Genomic DNA, 7,621 nt, shown 5'->3' with positions numbered 1-7,621 from the left:
CTAACACTTTTATAATACAAGATGCTTTTAAAACAATTAATACAACTCTAACGATTAATTAAAGGTGTTTTTTTTTATTTCTTATCAAAGAGCTTTATCTTTTCTTTGTTTTTCTTCATTTGTTTTGCATCCACACTTGGCAGGCTCTGCATTCCGAAATCTCTCCTTGCAGATTTGGGAGAACATATGGGATGCTAAGGATCGAACCCAGGTTGGCCATGTAGAAGGTTATGCCCTACCTGCTGTGCTATGGCTCCAGCCCATTTGTGATTCTTTTTTTTTTTTTTGGTTTTTGGGCCACACCCGGTGGTGCTCAGGAGTTACTCCTGGCTGTCTGCTCAGAAATCGCTCCTGGCAGGCACGGGGGACCATATGGGACACCGGGATTTGAACCAATCACCTTTGGTCCTGGATCGGCTGCTTGCAAGGCAAACGCCGCTGTGCTATCTCTCCGGGCCCCATTTGTGATTTTTTTTTTAAAGAGAGAGAGACAGAGACAGAGAGAGAGTGTGTTGACAAGAAGGAACAAATTTAGGTTCAGCAAATATAACATGTATCTGGAGGTGCTAGCCTTTCATACAACCAGCCGAGGCTTGATACACACACAGACATACCAGGTTTGATACGTAGACCAGACAGACACACAAACACATACACACATATACACGCATGCAGAGTTATACCATATGGTCTCCTGGGCATGTGAGTTTTCTTGAGCATTTCCAGGTGTGGTTCAAGAACAAAATTCAAAATAAACAAACAAAAACCGAAAATGTGTCCTGAGACTAGGAAGTAGATCATGAAGTCTTAGTGTTCTATGACATTAGGAAATCAAATTTGTAGAGTATTGTTAGCATAATAGTATGCTAACCGCTTTCTTAAATATGTTTGGAATTACCACAGTAAATAAGCATATGAGTCATATTGCTTTGTTTTTTCTTCTGCAAATGCCAGGAATTTAACCCAAGCCTCACACATGTGAAGCATGACTATTTCTAAGCCACATTCTCTAGCCCCCAACATTGTGTTACTCTTCAAGAACACGGGTTATTAGAATTTAATAAAAAGAGGAGCTAGAGTGGTGGCACAAGGGGTAAGGCAGAGTCTGCCTTGCTGACGCTAGCCTAGGAGGGACCTTGGTTTGATCCCCCGGCGTCCCATATGGTCCCCAGAGCCAGGGTGATTTTTGAGCACATAGCCAGGAGTAACCCCTGAGCGTCACTGGGTGTGGCCCCAAAACAAAAAAAATATATAGATAACTATAAAATTATAAATGCAGTGAAATTTTGACTTATTTTCCAGGAATTAGTAGGTAAGCTAAGGAGTATTTATTGATATGAATACTTCATTGGGAAAAGCAGCCAATTTCAAATTCCATTTATCTTCCTTTCTAGAAAACCTGAGAATATTTGAGGAGAAGGGAATAGATTTTTTTGGAAAAAAAAATTATGCCAAAGTGGAAAAACTGACCTATCCTATTTAGAGGTTTTTATTAACTATGAAAAATACTTTTCTGTTTGAAGATTAAAAATTTGTTTTTAGGGGCCGGGCGGTGGCGCTGGAGGTAAGGTGCCTGCGCTAGCCTAGGACGGATCACGGTTCGATCCCCCGGCGTCCCATATGGTCCCCCAAGAAGCCAGGAGCAACTTCTGAGCGCATAGCCAGGAGTAACCCCTGAGCATCACAGGGTGTGGCCCAAAAACCAAAAAAAAAAAAAAAAATTTGTTTTTAACAATGATGTAATGATCTGGCAACTAAGCCAGTTAAGCAACCAATTCAAAAGCTATTGGGTATTATATTACTTTAGAAACTCGGAAATAATACAGAATCATTATTTTGTATAATTTATTTTCTTTCTAAAATTCGAGTAAGAGGAGGTGGAAGCTTTCACGAATTTGCGTGTCATCCTTGCGCCGGGGCCATGCTAGTCTTCTCTGTATCGTTCCAATTTTAGTATATGTGCTGCCGAAGCGAGCATAGGAGGTGGAAGCTTTCAATCATATGGTAACTGTCTGCTTTTTTAGGTCTTTGATTTAAAGAAAAAAGGTGGGCTAGAGAGACGGAAGCTTGCATTGCATGTAAATAATCCTATTCAATCTCTGGCCTCTTGTGCCTTGTATACCATTGGGAGTAATCAGTAAGTAAGCATTGAGCTGGATAAGAACAACAACCAAAAAAAAAAAAAAAAAAGGAAAAGAACATTTTTTTTATATAGGTTAAAGTACTTATCTATATTTTGGGGTTTTTTTTTTTTGTTTTATTTTGGGGCCACACTCAGCAGTACTTACAGACTCAGTTACTCCTGGCTCTGTGCTTAGAGTTATGAAAGGAAGGCGCCTTAACTCCTGCACTATACCTCTGGCCTCATAATCCTTTAGAACAGAATTTTTTTTTCCAGCTGTAGGCCCATTCTGACAATGTTTTTTCCCTCTGCCCTTACCCCAATCCTGTGCTGTATACCATGATGAGAGTTTCCTAGGCTCATAACCCCTGGTTTAGAAATTCTTTAAAAAATGTTCTATGATGGGGCTGGAGAGATAGCATGGAGGTAAAGCGTTTGCCTTACATGTAGAAGGACAGTGGCTCGAATCCTGGCATCCCTGTGCCTGCCAGGAGCGATTTCTGAGCATAGAGCCAGGAGTAACCCCTGAGTGCTGCCGGGTGTGACCCAAAAACCAAAAAAAAAAAAGAAATAAAAAAGTTCTATGACTAGAACATACATTACATAATTATTACATTATTTAATATTAATAACATAAATATTGATATTAAAATATTATAATATTAATAACATAATATTATTATTACATTATTATTATAATGTATAGTATGATTATACATTATTTGGTGTCTGCACTAGCTTAGGACAGACTGCAGTTCTATTCCTCGGCTTCCCATATGGTCCCCCAAGCCAGGAGTGATTTCTGAGTGCAAAGCCAGGAGTAACCCCTGAGCTGAATCACTGGGTGTGGCCCAACCAACAAAAACAAACACAAAACAAAAAAAGAGAGAGAGAGAAAGAAAATGGGTGGGAGCCCCTGTCTAGAAGCTATAAATATAAATTTCTTTCAAATATATATTTAAAAGAAGATAAAGGAAAAAGGGGGCTGATGTGGCAAGGTTTTTGTTTCCTTCTTTTCATAGGCATAGTAAGTATTGGAGAAATTAGAAAGAAAATTTTCTTGGCCTAGATACAGGGTGTCTCCACCTTTGAAGCATACTGTCATGAGGACCAACTACAGGCTCCTGACATGTTCATTGTTAAACCCCTAGGTCTTTCTTTATGGTGCCAGAAAACGTTCTGCTCAGTCATGGTTGACTATAACTAGTTTTAAGAGAATTTCTGCCTTTGCACTTGATAGACTGTTTTCTTTGTGTTCATATTGTGTGGTATTGAAGGACACACCTCCGTAACACATACACCAGGACATGTGGATTATTTCAAGCTAAGGACAGTTGAGGCACGTGGAATTCAAGAGAGGCATAACCATTACCACAATCCCATAGAAAAATGAATAGAGGGGGCAGTCGGCTCTCTCCTATCATTTGAAATAAATCACAGGAACAAATAAATAGAGAAGAAGGAATTTATTGGCATGATAACTGTTTAACTTGAGAAGGATTTTACCAGCATACGCTGGAAAACATCTTTAAACAGAGGGAATAGGGTTTTATGCCCAGCAGAGAGAGAGAATAACATATTCTGGAAATTTTTTCAGAGGATTCATGCATTTTCATGAGGGAGAACAGTGAGCATGTGCAGTTGAGGAACATGAAAAGGGCATAACATTGAATGTATAGAAGATGGCAAATAAATTAAAAAAAAAAAAAAGAAAATGAGCTTTCTTTTCCAATATAATTCTCCTCACATTCCTACAACTTTAAAATTAAGACATTTTCCAAAATCTTTTATTTAATCAAATGCTATCTCAAAATCTATTTATAGATAATACAATCAAGATTACAGTTACTGTTATTTCTTTGTTGTGTTTTATTCCAATTATTTTTGTAATTGTCTTATAATAATAAATAATATTTTGTTCCCTGCGCGGTTTGCAAAATGTAGACTGGTATGAAATTGCCAGTGACAGCCTGAGTATAGCTGAGCAGCTATCTGCCACCCCCCAGATCAATCTCCACACCCTTAGCCAACCTCTGTAGCCAGCCTAGGAGTGGGGAAAACCCAGGGTGCCCCATCAGCTCCTTCCAGAAACCCACCTGGAGATCCGGAGGAAAGGGGGAGAGGGGGGTCGGGTGACCCATGTCCGAGCCCCCCTACCCTAGGCTGGGCCAAGAGGCCGCTGGCACATACGGAGGCCTGCCAGCTGCCCGCCCGTGCTGGCTAAAAGTCCTGCTCCAGGAAGGGAGAGAGACCCTCCCAAGCCCGAAGGACAGGGATTTAAGCCCCACCCTAGGCCAGGGTCTGGACCCGGCCAGGGAGTGGGGAAAACCCAGGGTGCCCCATCAGCTCCTTTCAGAAACCCACCTGGAGATCCGGAGGAAAGGGGGAGAGGGGGGTCGGGTGACCCATGTCCGAGCCCCCCTAACTTTACCCTGTCCTCTTTCTTTGCATCTTTGTTGTCATAATTAAAATAAAAAAATAAATAATATTTTATAAAAAAAAAGAAGATGGCAAATAAAAATGCCATAGGCTTTTTTTTTTCATTACTATGGTGATGAAGAGGGAGATGGTGAAGGTTGAGAGGGCTCCCCTGAAGTTTTCACTGGCCTGGAGTCCTTATTAGAGCAAAAGTGTTTTTAAAGCTCCATCTTGTCTTCATCAGAACCAAGAGAAAGTAAGGCACAGCTTCTCTGAGAAAGCAGTGGTCACACACTCCGAATTACAGGCTTCACACTTATCTTTTAGCTTTTCCTAATCCCAGAGAGTGTTTCTAAGTTTTTGAGGGGGAAAAAGAGAATGGACAAACGTTGCAAACATTTTTACACACCAAAAATTACTTTTTCATTAGAGAAACCTATTTGCATGTCAGGGCAGAAGTTGAGTTACAACCTGGTTTTTAACACCCGCGTTCTCTCCCTCTTGTGAGTAGACCCTCAGGTCTACCATTACCCCATCACTTAACTCCAACTAGAAATCTTTCCTCTTTCTGTTGACTTGAGACCTACAGACAGATCCTCAAACATGCAATTACATTTGTTCTTTTACTTCTACAAGTCTGTATGGTTTTAATTTTATTGCTTGACCAACCCCAAAAGAACCTCAGAAGTTGGGGCAATTTGTTGTCGCTACATAGAAACTCAGTGAACCTGTTGACTGAGAACAAAACCCAACATTGACCCAGAAAGGCTTTTTTTGGTAAGATATCAGTGATTCTGGGGCTGGAGAAATAGCATGGAGGTAGAGCATTTGCTTTACATGCAGGAGGATGCGGTTCGAATTCCAGCATCCCATATGGTCCCCCGAGCCTGCCAGGAGTCACCTCTTAGCGTAGAGCCAGGAGTAACCCCTGAGCGCTGCTGGGTGGAATCCAAAAACCAAAAAAAAAAAAAAAAAAAAAGATATCAGTGATTCTAATTTTTATCTGCTTGTGAATTACCAACCTTTAGATAGCAGCATATAATTTGTTGGGAGGTAGGGTTAGTGGATTTGGGTCATACCCAGCAGTGCTCAGGTCTTACTCCAAGTCTTCACTCCAGAGATCACTCCTGGGAAGTTGAGGGAACAATATGGGGTACACAGGTTGTTCTCATGCAAGCAAAAGCCCTACTTGCTGTACTTGTTGCCACCGGGGTGGCAGATTTTCTATCCACAAGTTTGATTAACTGAGAGAACACAGCAGATACATAATAGATGTCAAAATCCAGTCTCATACACAATTCTAGCTCTGGGCAAGATCTTAATGTTCAGTGTCCCAGATGGGTTGCAGGCTCTATGATTATATTTCTTCCCTACAATTTTCTTTGTAGCAAAAAATTAGAAACAAAAACAGTGGTATTTACTTTGTAATTTACATATGAAAAGGGCAGGCATTAACCTGCCAAAAAAGTGGTTTTAATGACATAATCTGAGTTCCAGTGGCAGAGGACAGTGTTAGAGGGATGCAATTTAGAGATTAATAAGTTTCTTGGACTTAGCCTATAAATATAGTTAAATTTCTTTTTGGACAACACAGTTTTAGTGTTTTTGGAAATCTGGTGTTATATTAGTTGTAGATTTGAACTCAAACTTTATAATTGAACAGTTGAAGGAAAAGTAAACGTTTGCAGGGACTGGAGACTTTTATGATAGATAAGGCTCTTGCCTTTCATGCAGCTATCCTTGGTTCAGCCCCTGGCAAGGTATATTGTCTTCTGAGCAACACCAGGAGTGATACTGAAATTCATCCAGGAGTAATTTTTGAGCAATGTAGGATGTGATCCCTCAACCTTCTGCCTTAAAAACAAAATAGGGCCTAGGAGCTGGCTCAAAGGACTAGAGCACATACTAAGCATATATGAGGCCCTGAGTTTGATCCTGAGCACTCTTTGGCCCTGAGCACTGTTAGGTGGAGTCAGGTAGTTACGGTGGTCTCTAGTACTGGTGGACCAAAGCACCGAATCAATGTAAAGAAGTATAACAGGAAATGATTCTGGGACCATTGCTGGGAAGTGCTTCAAAGAAAACTTTAGTTTATGAGCTGGAGAGATTTAGTACAGGGGCTAAGGAATTTCCATGCTGTAGTTGACTCCAATTCAGTTCCTAATAGTACATCGGTCCTGATGGCATGCAACCCACCCAGATTAGATCCCCAGATTCTGGATGGTCTCCTGAACCCACCAGAAGTGCAGAGCCAGGAATAACTATGGGGGTACCGAGCACAGAGTCAGGAATAGTCCCCTCCCCCTCCCCCACATTGTTGAGTATAAGCCCCAAATCCAAATAAATCTTAACATTAAATAATTAAATTTCCATGCATTGGCTGTTGCACATAGAAGAGGAGCGAGAGAAGACTTGACATTGCCCTCCTGTATAGGATTTTGGAAGAATCTCGTGGGCCAAAGAGATGGCTCAGAGGACAGGAGCTTATTTTTGCAGGAAGGATGGGGATGGATTTGATTCCCAGCACTGTATGGTCCCTAAACACTACCAGGTGCCACACAGGTGTATGAATACTGCCAATGGTGGCCCTCAGATGTAACTAACTAACTAACTAACTAACTAACTAACTAACTAACTAACTAACTAAATAAATAAACTGAAGCTGCTGGTGATGGGAGAAAATTAATGATTGCATTGCCCCTGCCCCTGAGCTCAAGCCTCATCTCCTCCCAGCTGCTGTTCAGAAGCTGAGAGCAGAGAGCTAGAGGAGCACCTCAGAGGCCTAGGCCTGCTTCCCTAGAGGGCTCTATGGTTTCTCAGCAAAACAAAGCACAGAAGGCAGTACAGTTTCTTTTTATCCAGTATTCTTTCTTCTCTCTCTCCAACTTCAAGGTATGTGGTCTTTTCCTTACCACCTTCCACTTCCCCCAGACTAGGTAGCTCTGCTGAGGAAGATCAGGGGTTGGGGGGTGGGAGTGGCAGGTGCTTTTTCTCATGGTACATGCCACTCCCAGTCTCTCTGTGAAGCAGAAGAAAAAAACAAGCCAAGGGATGGGTTGTCTAAATATATTTTTTTCCATG

The 7,621-nt window shown here is 41.3% G+C and overlaps 1 non-coding gene across 1 annotated transcript; it reads right to left on the bottom strand.

Moving 5' to 3' along the window:
- Positions 1–1,871: 1,871 nt before the first annotated feature.
- LOC126007435 (U6 spliceosomal RNA) lies at positions 1,872–1,978 on the bottom strand. Its single transcript, XR_007495008.1, has one exon. It is a non-coding gene; the product is annotated as a U6 spliceosomal RNA (small nuclear RNA).
- Positions 1,979–7,621: the final 5,643 nt, after the last annotated feature.

Source organism: Suncus etruscus, chromosome 4 (assembly GCF_024139225.1).
Source record: "Suncus etruscus isolate mSunEtr1 chromosome 4, mSunEtr1.pri.cur, whole genome shotgun sequence".
NCBI lineage: Eukaryota > Metazoa > Chordata > Mammalia > Eulipotyphla > Soricidae > Suncus > Suncus etruscus.
This window is presented reverse-complemented; position numbering and strand designations above follow the sequence as displayed.